Consider the following 14,818-nt stretch of genomic DNA (forward strand, 5'->3'; position numbering starts at 1 on the left):
ATTTAAATGCATCTGTGGATACAACATCCTCACCAGCATCGCAGCTGAGTGGGGAGAATTCGGATTTTGTACATGCGGCAGAATTTGAAAGTGGTTTTATGTCGAATTTTGTTGATGTTAATACATTAGCGGCGGAGGATGATAATAAAAATGTTGAGAATTGGTTAAATGGTGAGAGTTTAGAACGTTTTTTTTTTTGCTTTTTTCCCATTGTCGCCGAACATCCAAGTCATTAATTCATTACACCATTTGAAAAGTTTCGATAACATTTCATTCAAAGCCAAATTTTTCAGCTCAATTTCTGGATCATTTAAAATAAAACGAAAATTTTGTCGCCAATTACTCGGACCTTATAGAACCACGAAAAGTTTACGTTTTCTGAGTTTCATATCTCTATTTGGACTGAATTTCAATGTAGAATGGGGGAGTATAAGTAGATTACCCAACCTACGGCTTAGGTAAGCCGAGATATTTAGGACGGGGGCTGAAATATATTGTACAAGAGATATATGTTTTTTTTAATAATATAGCATTAAGTAAACCGTTAGACCCAGTTAAACACTGGATCGTGCTAAGGGCTGGAGAGTGAGCAAAACTCAAGGCCGAAGACATTTGTTAACTACTGACGAGTTACTATGGCTGATTTGCCAAACGCTGACTTCACTTCAACTTAATATTCAAGATATATTTTTTCCATCAATTTATTGAACAGAGTTATTAAATAACTTACAAACTAACAATTATTCTTATTGTATACTTAGCCGAACTATTACAATAATTATATTTACTATTCACTAAGTGTTACTTATGCATCCTCAGTAACGAAGTGAATGAGAATTACATTTGTTAACAACTGATGAGCTACAATGACTGCGGATTTGCCAAACGCCGACTTCACTTGTATTTACTATTCATAAAATCTGATGCGGAATAACTTCAGTAATAAAAGGTGATATACATTCGTTGTTACGAAGTTAATGAGAATTATGTTATAATGTTTAAAAAAAATTATTTTATGGGAATGAATAAATATATTTCGTTCGTTGATCTTGTTTAGTGACATATGTTGTTGTAATAGTAATCTGACCACAAACGTTGGAATGTGTGAATTAAAAGCAAGAACGACCTAAGCGCAGATGTTATTTAAAAATTAGAGCGAGATAAAGACGGGATAGAGATTAAAGCGTATCACTTTTTTTAAATATTGACGAGCTGCTCTAAGAGTAGGGATCTCCCAAACGAAGCTTCAAATGTATTTACTATTCGCTAACTGTGGTTCTCGACAGTGTTACCACTGGGAATTTTTAAAAAAGTTGCACAAAAAGTCGTTCACTTGAAAAAAAGTCGCAGGGAAAGTAAATTTGTCAATAAAACTATTCCGAGAATATGTCAGATACCCGAGGAACTCAAAACGACGTAGACGAATCCAAATTAGTTTGAATTTAATTTCATGCCCTGTAACTCTGCAAACAGAGTTGCAAATTGCAACTTTAGTCGCACAACGGTAACCCTGGTTCTCGACAACTTCAGTGACGAAAAGTGAGATACGAAGTAAATGAGAATTATGTAGTTGTTATCATAACGAATGTTTGCACTGAAGTGAAGAAAGTAGAGGGAATAAACATCGATGGTTGGTTTATTAATCGTACAAGAGAACTATGTCATTGCAATAGATGAGAGAGTTAGACACAAGAGGAACGATCTGAGGGCGGGAAAGCGTGAAGCGATCTTAAGGCAGGAAAGCGATCAAAGCACAATGACGAAGAATTTTTTTTAACTTCATTGGTATTTACTATTCGCTAATCTGCTTCGATATTCGGAATTTTATACGTTTTAGGCGTATTTTCCCATCGAAGAGACCATAATTTGGAATTCAGTGATCCTGGAGGGAGAAAAAATATCTGGGCGGAGAGCGATCAACTACTGACTGCGGATTTGCTATATATAGACATGACTGGTTTTTACTATTCGGTATTCGGAATTTTATACGTTTTTCCCTGCGAAGTGACTATAATTTGGAATACAGTGATCCTGGAGGGAGAAATTATATCTGCAGAAGTGCCTCTTCCTCGAACAATACAATCAATAGTTTCTTTTTACGGGGTCTCAGAAGGGCACATAGATATGAAAGCGCGTGTAGATTATATCAAGGCCCTAGAAGGGCAAATTTGTCATAGTAAAAGTAAAATTGTCACATCATGGGTTAGGAAATCTCAACAAGTACATAACGTGTGTCTGTTGGTGGGTTTAATGGTCTGACGGGGTCATTGGACATTACTTTTATCCAAAATGAGTTTAGATCAACAGTTGCTGTGGAAGTGTTGTACTATCAAGAGATCATTAATGATTTTTGTGGTCGAAGTTGGATGGTATTGATCAGGATAAAGTTAAATTTCATAAAGATAAAGCTATTTGCCTAACAACCCACGAAGCCATAGCTCTTTTACGGGAAAATTGGCCACAGAGATCTTACGATATAACAATTTGCGATCACACCAGATATAAGGTCAACTCCAAGTTCAGTGTCGATTCAAGACCTCACTGTTTTTCGTTTTTTTATTTTCAGTTAAATGCAAATATTTTTGTTTCCCTTTTCGTTCGAAGATAAGTTATATAGGTAAACATTTAGACATAGACCTTATTTATAATCACTCCATTGTACTAAAAAACGAACTGAAGCTTATATCCTGGAGGTGTGGAAAATTCCCCCTTTGGAGGTGAATGTCCTTGACGAGAATTTTCGAAACAAAAAGGATAAATTCGCCATAGGTCCAATTTTTGAGTTCTGACACGATTATTTGTTTGCAGATAACTCTTTTGAGATGACATGTCTTAAGTCAAATCGAAAGAGGAATATATCATCCTTCTATGTCGAGTCCTTGTGCCTCTTGAAGCGTAAACTAAATACCAGTATGCTGGTCACAATATAGAAATCGTTAACAGATATAATTTCCTTGGAATTGAACTAACACACAATTAATCTTTCAATACCCATTTACAATCAAAACTCATTTCTTCTAAAATCGCTTTCAATTCTACATTTATAACAAAATCTAAAAAAATAACTAAGAATAATAAATTGAAAATATTTAATGCGTGTTCAAGACCTATTATGTTTTACGGTGCACAGATATAGGGATTTGAAAAAAAGAAGAGAACGGTGAAACGTTTTTACGATTTTTTAAACTAAATGAATGTTATATCTTCCAAATAATGCCGTGAAATATATGCTACTGACCTTCCCCCCCTATACAGTCAAACCTTGAAAATTCATTTTTGCTATATAAATAGAGTCTTGCGATTATATTCCCATATATCACCACGTGTTTTTTTGCTTAGAAAATCTTGGAAAATAATATTTATTGGGCAAGAGAATAATCCGATATATGTGAACAATTGCAATATCGTCCTCCTATGTATCAATGTACCAATAAGCAGATATTGTAAGGAGATTATTGATGTATTAATTTTTAGAGAACACAACGACTTTTACAATAGTGCATTGAATTCAGTTTCTACGATTTTTTTATTAAATTAATGTTGTATCTTCCAAATAATGCCCCGAATTAAATTCTAAACCTAGAAACTAGCCTTCCCTCCCTATAAAAATTAATTTTTAAATAGAGTCTTGCGATTAGATTATTATATATTTTTGCGGAGAAAATCTTGGAAAAATCTTTATTGGGGAAGAGAATGATCCGATATATGTGAACAATTGCAATATCTTCCTCCCATATAAAAATGTACCAATAAGCCGATATTGTAAGTAGATTGATGTATTAATTGTCAGAGAACACATCGACTTTTGCAATAGTGCATTGAATTCACAACCACATGGTTCGTCTGGAATATAATAACATACATATCAGCATATGCAACAGGCTAGATTATAAAAGTCAGAGATGGATTACTTGATTTAAACTCAAAATTATTTACAATTAATAATAATTCGAATGAAATCTACAAAAATTCTAAATACCACAAGTCTAAATATTCTTCAAAAATTTTGTTCATATGATGTTTTCATTGGCCTCTTCCACTTTTACCCCAACCGTGCTTAGGAAATTTTACATCTATGTATGTACTCTAATAAATTTCAGACTGTGAAGAATTTCGGATTTGTCTGAAATATTTACTTTATTATCTTTACCAGGGACGTACGAAATGAATTTTTTCCACTGTAAATTTATGTTTACAACCGCGAATTTTTCATTTTGTACTACCGGCCGTCATTTCACAACATTTTCCAATAAGTGTAAACCAATATTTTCCCAACAATCGTTTCCAATTGCCATGCGGCCTCTCTAATCCCTACTGGTTAATCCGATTAAAGTATTTAAATATTGGCCACACAACAAAAAAGGAGAGATAAACAAAATACCCGCCTGTTGCAAAATACTTGTAAGACAAATACAATAATAACATGTGTTAGATTCGCACCTCATGTCGGACAAAAGTCAAACAAAAGGGGATTATGATTGCGACCATGGTCATTGTGTGTCTGGCCATTTAAAGAATTATGATTAGCTGTTGTTGTGAAAACAAACAACCAAACATTGGCGGAAAATGGTTAATGGTATTAAACAAGGATTACAGGAACGATTTAAACAAGTGTTACATAAACTACAATAAACATAAGACAAAGAAGAAATACAAGTAGGAATATAGTGAATAAAGAAGAAGCAGAAATACATACCTGTAACGGAAGTCGATAAAATGTTTGTATTGGACGGCCATATTGGTTTTGATGGAATTGGGTTGTCCACTTGGCACTTCTTCTGTTTTTTCTTTCAAGTGTTGGGTTAGTGTGTCAGCTGTAAAAGGATATCTCTGAATGGGTATCAACCAACCGGGGATTGGAATACTTTTGAATGTTTACCCGCTACCAATCAACCAGTTGGATTTCATTGGGCGTCAAATGTTTGAAATACCATCTAGAAATGCAAAAAAAAATTACTTTATTTTTTGTTTTGCCTAAGTACATAATGTGTGTATTTCGATGCCATATAAAGTGTGCAATAAAAATAAACAAGAATAAATATTTTGCACGTATTTTCCCCAATTCAAACATAGTGGGTCTCAAGAGATTGCTAATGCTTAGGTTGCGGTTAAATTTTAATTCGGAAATTGATTCGTTATAAATAATCCACGCTTATTGTTCGGAAGGTCTTTGAAAAAATATTCTTTAAAAAATCCACGCTTATTGTTCGGAAGGTCTTTGAAAAAATATTCTTTAAAAAACCCACGCTTATTGTTGAGGGTCTTTGAAAAAATATTCTTTAAAAAATCCACGCTTATTGTTCGGAAGGTCTTTGAAAAAATATTCTTTAAAAAACCCACGCTTATTGTTCGGAAGGTCTTTGAAAAAATATTCTTTAAAAAATCCACGCTTATTGTTCGGAAGGTCTTTGAAAAAATATTCTTTAAAAAATCCACGCTTATTGTTCGGAAGGTCTTTGAAAAAATATTCTTTAAAAAATCCACGCTTATTGTTCGGAAGGTCTTTGAAAAAATATTCTTTAAAAAATCCACGCTTATTATTCGGAAGGTCTTTGAAACAAAATATTATTTAAAAAATCCACGCTTATTGGCCTGAAGGTCTTTGAAAAAATATTCTTTAAAAAATCCACGCTTATTATTCGGAAGGCCTTTGAAAAAATATTATTTAAAAATTCCACGCTTAAGGCTCTGAAGGTCTTTGAAAAAATATTCTTTAAAAAATCCACGCTTATTATTCGGAAGGTCTTTGAAACAATATTATTTAAAAAACCACGCTTAAGGCTCTGAAGGTCTTTAAAAAAATATTCTTATTGTTCGGAAGGTCTTTGAAAAAATATTCTTTAAAAAAATCCTCGCTTATTGGCCTGAAGGTCTTTGAAAAAATATTCTTTAAAAAATCCACGCTTATTGGCCTGAAGGTCTTTGAAAAAATATTCTTTAAAAAATCCACGCTTATTGGCCTGAAGGTCTTTGAAAAAATATTCTTTAAAAAATCCACGCTTATTGGCCTGAAGGTCTTTGAAAAAATATTCTTTAAAAAATCCACGCTTATTGGCCTGAAGGTTTTTGAAAAAAAATATTCTTTAAAAATCCACGCTTATTGTTCGGAAGGTCTTTGAAAAAAATATTCTTTAAAAAATCCACGCTTATTGGCCTGAAGGTCTTTGAAAAAATATTCTTTAAAAAATCCACGCTTATTGGCCTGAAGGTCTTTGAAAAAATATTCTTTAAAAAATCCACGCTTATTGGCCTGAAGGTCTTTGAAAAAATATTCTTTAAAAAATACACGTTTTCGGAAGGCTTTTTTAAAAAAATATTCTTATTGTTCGGAAGGTCTTTGAAAAAATATTCTTTAAAAAAATCCTCGCTTATTGGCCTGAAGGTCTTTGAAAAAATATTCTTTAAAAATCCACGCCTATTGGCCTGAAGGTCTTTAAAAAAATATTCTTATTGTTCGGAAGGTCTTTGAAAAAATATTCTTTAATAAATCCACGCTTATTGGCCTGAAGGTCTTTGAAAAAATATTCTTTAAAAAATCCACGCTTATTGGCCTGAAGGTCTTTGAAAAAATATTCTTTAAAAAATCCACGCTTATTGGCCTGAAGGTCTTTGAAAAAATATTCTTTAAAAAATCCACGCTTATTGGCCTGAAGGTCTTTGAAAAAATATTCTTTAAAAAATCCACGCCTATTGGCCTGAAGGTCTTTGAAAAAATATTCTTTAAAAAATCCACGCCTATTGGCCTGAAGGTCTTTGAAAAAATATTCTTTAAAAAATCCACGCTTATTGTTCGGAAGGTCTTTGAAAAAATATTCTTTAAAAAATCCACGCTTATTGGCCTGGAAGTTTTTGAAACAAATATTCTTTAAAAAATCCACGCTTATTGGCCTGAAGGTCTTTGAAAAAATATTCTTTAAAAAATCCACGCTTATTGGCCAGAGGGTCTTTAAAAAATATTCTTTAAAAAATCCACGCTTATTGTTCGGAAGGTCTTTGAAAAAATATTCTTTAAAAAATCCACACCTTTATGGGTACTTGAAAAAATATTCTTTAAAAAAATCACCCTTCCATGGCATGTACTGTCCATGGATTTATACAACGCAGTTTATTGTATTTTAAAAATATATAAAATATGTACAGATGTAGGTAACCGAGACGAACGAGTGTAGAGAAGGGAAAGGTGGCTCTGTTGTGTTGGATTTCGAGAAAAAAATAAAATTTTGCGGTTTTCATAAAATATATATATCACCACCAACATCAATAGCAACAACAACAACAGCAGCAACTACAGAAATACCAGTAACAAAAATACCCCCTTCTCAGATCTAAAGTGAGGAATACGAAATACTGTTGTGTTGCCAATTCCCCTGAATCTCCCCCCCCCTATGTCCTTGTGACCCCTTGCAAATGTTCTGGTTTTCTTGTCGCTTTTTAATGAGAAATAAATAAATGACTCTAACGGGGTGACCAAACCGACAGGCAGACTGGCAGTGCATTATTTTTGTTATTGTTTTATAAGCTATTTTTCAGTATTGTTTCTTTTTGATTTTTTTTGAAATTTAATAATTTAAGCAGCAACATTTTTAGGTATTCACTTTTGGGAGAATCAAAACATAAATACAACCATAACAGTAGCAATATTGCTGGGTTATCAGCTTCTGCTAAATAACAATTTTGAAATTACAGCTGGCATTTCTTAAGCGTGCTTTTTCTTTACCTTTTTAATCATCAAACTTCGTTCACCTACAACATAAACACACACACATACATACACCACATTAACACCCTCCTCCTTGTGGCTTCCATAATTATTTAGGCCCCTTTACTCAAAAGTTCGAACCTAATTACTTGCAATTAATAATATTTTCTTTATTGTTGTTACAATTTAAACTTAATTTCGTTTTTTTTACGTTTCAGGTCCCGGACCCACTGCTACTAATCACTATCGTGCTTTTGGCCTATCACAGCGTTCCTATGGTGATGCTGCCAACTTTTCAAATCATTTTCGTGAAATTCATCGTGTAACGCGATCATCAGCAGCGGCTGCAGCCGCTGTCACGGCCGCTGCTGTCTCCGCCACCAATGCCTCAGCGTCTGCAACACCTTCGTCAGCCTCAAGCGGAGTCAGTTCGATGCCATCACAGCTGATTGGCAGTAGCGGTAATCATTCACCATCGAATAGTACAATTAATTCCGATTGTAGAGGCTATATACCGAATGGTTCACATTTACAAGGTAAGTGAGTGTGTGTGCATGGAAAGCCGACTGCCGCTAATGGGTTGCTATTAGGGGATAATTGTTAGTTTTAAGTTCTAGGGAGCCGGTGAGTGATAGAGATATTATGAAGGGATTTGATTTAATTTTTTTTTTTTTTGGATAATTGCTTGAGTAATTATCCAATCATAAATGTGGAAAACGGTTTTATGTGGATCAGCAATAAAATCCACGTATTTATATAGTTGACGTATACTCCAAATCTAGTCCAAATAAAATAAAAGATAAGGATAGGTTCAGGTATACCGAAATATGCAGAAAACCAGTAAAAAATTAAATGCAATCTTTAAAAATTTCGAAAAAAGAATTGTTAAAAAAATCCCTTATACAGCTCTAAAAAAATCTGTCCCATATATGGATCCAATATACCTTAATCGTCCTTTAGTTATTGTTTTTTCTTACTCCAAACAATAATGGTCGTTATAATTAAAAAAAAAATCACCGCATTATGGGTCTTTGAAAAAAGTTCTAAACAAGTCCACACTTATAGCTCAGTTTACCTTTGAAGAATATTTTTTAAAAATTATCGGCTTATGGGTCCTGAAAAACATATTCATATCAAACTTATAGCTCGGATTACCTTTGAAGGAGGTTCTTTAAAAATTCTCGGAATTGGGGTCCGTAAAAATCGTATTCTTAACAAAAAATCACGCTTATAGCTCGGATGCACCTTGAAGAATATTCTTGAAAAAAATATCCTTTAAGAAATCCACTATAAAAATCCACTTGAAAAAATATTCTTTAAGAAATCCAAGCCTTTATGGGTACTTGAAAAAAATATTCTTTAAGAAATCCAAGCCTTTATGGGTACTTGAAAAAAATATTCTTTAAAAAATCCACGCCTTTATGGATACTAGAAAAAAAGAATTCTTTAAAAAATCTACGCATTTATTGGTACTTGAAAAAATAATCTTTAAAAAATCCACGCTTATAGATCAGTTGGCCTTTGACGAATATTCTTTGTGGCCCGAATATGGATTAAAGATCCTTAAAAAACTTACGCTTATTGCTCGGACGACCTTTGAAAAACGTTCTTTAAAAATCGGATAACCTTTGCAGAATATTCTTCAAAAAATCCAAGCTTTTCGGTCTGCAAATCCTTTAAAAAATATTCTTTTGAAATCCCGATCGATTATGGGCATTTTGAGTGACCACCTCTTGGTGCAGGATACCAAGAGTTCGTTTCGGCCGAATTTTCCATTTATACTCTCAGCTTTATGGCTAACTTTGGGTTTAGACCCCATGTTTCTTTGGATGAAATCCGTTTCAGACAATTTGGAGTCGATTTAAAAATGCCCATCCGCCCGTCCAAAGGAATTAACCGATTTCATTCAAACTTTGAACATCATAATATTTCTTCCAGACTTAGTTTATGTTGGATGATGGGGAATATTGGTTCACTCTTACTGGTAACTCCACCACAAAAAGGTCAAAATTGTGCTAAAAATTAATATTATAATAGTATGTAAACGGACTATCCGATTTTAACCAAACTGCCTACAACTTATAATCATTACCACGCTTAGATCAAGTCCAAAGATGGGACCCACTGGTCCAATTCTTCTGGTACCTATCCCACGAATGGTCCAAATTTGCAATATTTATAAATCCAAATCAGGCGAATGGAATGTCCAAACTTTGCAAAACCTATTATCTTTATCAAACCTAGATCAAGTACGAAGATGAGACCCATTGGTCTACACCTTCTGGTACCTCCCCCCATAAATGGTCAAAATGTTCAATATTTATAAATCCAATATCAGGCGAATGGAATGTCCGAGTTAAACCAAACATTGTGCAATCTATTGTCTTTACCAAGCCTAGATCAAGTCCAAAGGTGTAAACTGGCAGTTCTCTCCTCTGATACTTCCCCCAGAGGAGGGGGCAAAACCAACTGACACTTTTTTACTTGTTATACCCTAAACAACTATGTTGTCAGGGTATTATAGCTTTGTGCAGACCCAAGAGTTTGTAACGCTGCAAAATATTGGTCCTAGATCCAGAGAGTTACACTTAAATATTTATAGGTGTTTACCTACTCAGGTATTATTTGGTAAATCATTACCACACTTGAAGACGGAAAAATAGAACTAATCGCTTTGAAATTCTCTGAGGTTCCAGTTATGGTCAAGGAAAACCCCTACAATTTTCGGCGATGATCAAATAATAATATTGGGATGAAGTGGTTCGAATACTTATTTGTTGTTTTTTTTTTTCTTTCGAGTCGATCTTTATTCCACAATTACAAGCCGAACATCACAACACAACCCACGGTTAAGGGAATCTGGGAAATTAATTAGAAGTGCTATACTGATAATTAAGATGTAGGGAAGAAGTGCTGTTGACCTCTAATTGGGAAAGAGGATGCAAATATCACGAAATATTGCCCAGGCTCGGAATAAACATCCGCCGAATATTAGAATTACGTGGTTGTTGTGTTGGGTATCGTATGGTTGGCACCTTTCGACTATACTGCTCCGCTCACTGTTTTAATTTAAGTTTTGTTTTCAATTATTAAAAAAAGTTGTGATATTGCGAAAATCGTTTTTTTTTTGTGTTTGCTTACAAAAATTGACGAATGCGTGCTGGTGTTGTGGTTTCGATCAAAACATTTGGTAGCATTCAATTCTGTGTTCAAACAGAAATTGGCATTTTAATAGTCTTTTGAATAAAAATGCTGTAGACGAGGTGAATATTAAACAGTTGTGGTTAAAATCCTTCCATAAGCACCTCATAATTACAAGATATTGAAGGGATTAGTTTACCATCTGTAGAGAGAGTATCGGCAGGAGTGGTCGGATTTTATTTAGATTTGGTAAAAATATTACTATATGTGATAGATTTACAAATTTTCAAAATTTTGACCCCTAAAAGGAACTTGTATTCTATAGTGGGTGTGCAAATTTTGGCTCAACTCAACTATTTTCATTAGTTACTTGATTTTTCAATTTTTGAATCTTTGTGGGACTAATTTATTTATTTTTTATTATTTTTGTCCCTTTGTGAGACAGAGGTACAAAATAAGTGAATCAAATCACAATCAAAACAGCCATGCTTTTGAAAAAGCCTTAAGACTTTAGTTTCAATTTTATTTATAGATCCAAATATTCTCCATGTCATTTATAATGTTAGTTTACATTTCAGTAAGATACGAAGTAGGAAGTAAAACAAGCATTTGGTCCAAAGTAGACATAAGGCATTTTTATACCCTACACAACTATGTTGTCAGGGTATTATATCTTTGTGCAGCCCCAAGAGTTTATAACGCCGCGAAATATTGGTCCTAGACCCACCTTTATATATACCGATCGCCATATCTCGACTAGCTGAGTCGATCTAGACATGTGTGTCCGTCCGTCTGTCCATTATAATTTGTAAACGCGATACAGGCCACAGTTATGGAGCAATCTTCACGAAATTTTGCATGTAGGATGGACTCTGGCCAATGAAGACTCCTATTGTTTTTGGTAAAGATCGGTTAATATTTAGAAGATGAACTGGACCAAAAACTTTGTATTTTTTTTTATTTTCTGGTCGCTCCAGAGGTCGCAATTATGGCCGAAACATCGCGAATTTTTACATGGAGAAGAGAATCGGGCCAAATAATAAGCATGCCTGTTTTGATAAAGATCGGTCAATATTTAGCGGGTACAAATGGAATTTTGTGTTACAATTAAAGTAATTGTTTTCTATAGCATATAGATTTGCCTCTGAGGGACATAGATCCGAGAAGTTGATAGTATATCCAAGAGAAGTGGTTGAACTTTAAATTAATACCAATTATATTGTCGTATGTACTCGGATGTGGGAGTTAAACTTAAATATTTAAAGGTGTTTACGTATTTAGATATTATTTAGTAACCGTTTACCACACTAGAGGGCGAAAATATAGCGCTGATCGCTTTGAAATTTTCCATGAGGATCCAGGTATGGTCAAGGACAACAACTATTGTTTTCTATGATGATCAGATAATATTAGGATAAAGTGGACCGAAAACCTAATTTTTTGTGATGAAGGGAATCTGGCCAAGTAATTAGAAGGGCTGTACTGAATATTAGTAATATTTGTAGACCACTAGAGGGTGCAGAATATTGAACCACAGAAAGTTATATTTTCGTGGAAGTTGTGTAGGGTATTATATGGTCGGGCCCGTATGACTATACTGCTCCGCTCACTGGTTATTTAATAAATTTTTAGACTCGTATTTTCAAATCAAAATTTTATATTTCCCACACTTATCAATCCATCATCGTAAATTACAGCCGGCTTATTAAAACAAAAACATTTTAATATTTGATACAATATTTTATATCACAAATATGTTAACAATTTTTTAAGGTTTTAAGATTACATATTTCCTTAAAATGATTCTCAGAAAATGAGACAAAGCAAAGAGTACTAACTACCGACAGAACTTCTGTTTTACGTAGTTTTACCTTTCTTTGCAACAGCTGTCCCAGTGGAAAACCACAACTCGATTGATTTGTGGCTTTTCCTACTGTAATTTTGGCAAGAAAATTTTTTTTTACTTAAATCTTGGAACGTTTACAAAAACAGATTTAGTAAAACGAAATAATTTAAGGGAATAAATTTAAATTCCAATTGCATAAAAAAGTGACCCATTTAAAAATAACAACCGTAGACCACAGATGCGTTAGCAATTTACTTTTTGCAGAACAAGAAGAAGATGTTCTCCAAATCCCATTTTTTATTTTTTTATTTAATATTGAAATTATTGTAAACACGAATGTTTTGTCTTTAAAACCGTTACCTTATATATTGGCATTTCCGACAAACAGGTTTGCGAAAAGCTCTCTTACGTACTGTGGTGTTATTTAAGTTTGATATTTCATTAACACTTCGTGGTTTATGAAGCAGGCATATTCATTCTTTTTGGCTCCAACAATGAACGAAATAATAAAATCCATTTGCTGTTTAATTAATTAACATATTTATTTTGTTATAAATTTATATTTGTGTGTCTTGAAACATAGTGAATACTTCTTTTAATTTCCAGGTGAGTCATACGAATTTCAAAAAAATAACGTTATGGCCCCAACGGTTGGGCGCCACCTGTTCTGATTCATTTCGCTGATGGTATTAAGAGTCTTGTCTAATGATTTTTTTTGTTTTTGTTTTATTTTTTTGTTATTGTTTTTATTTTTATATTTAGTAAAACTTGTTAGGTTAGTTATCATTTCATTTTATGTGCATAATTTACTAAAATAGAAACTGGGCTTCTGTGGGTTTTTTTTCTTTGAAGAGATCAATGTTTTTTGTTACTGGGTATTTCCTAAGGAATTTTTTAATAATTTTTTTGAAAGAAAAAAAAAAACCAAAATATATTTTGTATGTGAAAACAAGTATATATTATTATTTTTGTAAACACGATACATTTACAGTTATGGACCAATCTTCACGAAATTTTGCATGTAGGAATTCTGGCCAAATTTAAAATTCTTTTTGGAAAAGATCGGTTAATATTTAGGGGATGAAATCGACAAAAACTTTATTTTTGTCGGTTTTTCTGGTCGCTCATGAGGCCGCAATTATGGCCCAAACACCGCGAATGGAGAAAAAAATATATATAATTTGCATGCATGTTTTGAAAACCTCCTCTGAATGGGTCACGGGTCAAATGGACCCTGAATTTTGTGTGAAAAATGACAATATTTTGTCTAAAGAATATTTTTTGGAAAGACCTTCCAGGACAATAAGCGTGGATTTTCCAAGAGGAGTGGTTTTTTAAATTGATACCAAATATAGTGATGTATTTTTTAAAGAATATTTTTTTGGAAGTTAATATTTTTTCAAATATTTACAGGTGAATTTTTTATTCAGATATTTTTTAACCCATTACCACATTAGAGGGAGAAATATCGCGCTGATGGCTTTGAAATTTTTTGAAGACCAGTTATGGTCAAGAACAACGCCTACAATTTTTGGTGATGATCAGATTAAAATTTTGGGATGAAAGGGACCGAAAACATAATTTTTTGTGTGTTTTAAAGAATATTTCCGAAAATCACAACACAAACCGTGAATTTTGGACAAGTAAATAGAATTTGTACTGAATACCTTCGAACAAAAGTAAGGAAGAGGTTTGTTAACCTCTAATCGGACAAGAGGGGGCAAATATCAAGAATATTTTTTCGGAATAAACATCCTCAGAAAGTTAGAGTTCGTGGTATTTTTTAAAGGGTATTTGGTCGGCCCCGTCGACTATACTGCGTGGATTGGTTTAATAATTTTTTTGGAAAGAAAAAAAGAAACAAAATACATTTTGTATTTGAAAACAAGTATATATTATTTTTGAAATTGAAATAATTTAAATGAGCTACTTATAGCTTTAATGAGGAATTCCCAAAATAAAAAATTAAATGGTTAATTATTTTGATCATAACCAAAAAAATCCAATAAATTATTGAATATTATTAAGTCTTGTGACTACATTTCAAAATAAAACGTGTAAAATAATCCACATTTTTTTCAATACCGCCTCTGAAAGGGTCACGCAATAAAGGCCTTAATTCTGATGCGTAA

The 14,818-nt window shown here is 33.2% G+C and overlaps 1 protein-coding gene across 1 annotated transcript in view; it reads left to right on the forward strand.

Annotated features, from left to right (window-relative positions):
- Positions 1-14,818, forward strand: part of LOC133331272 (protein lozenge-like) — a 49,554-nt gene that overhangs the window by 26,297 nt on the left and 8,439 nt on the right. The gene's annotated exons all lie outside the window — the stretch shown is intronic.

This window comes from Musca vetustissima, unplaced genomic scaffold (genome assembly GCF_032173495.1).
Source record: "Musca vetustissima isolate MV318-11 ecotype Yass unplaced genomic scaffold, APGP_CSIRO_Mvet_v1 utg7396, whole genome shotgun sequence".
NCBI lineage: Eukaryota > Metazoa > Arthropoda > Insecta > Diptera > Muscidae > Musca > Musca vetustissima.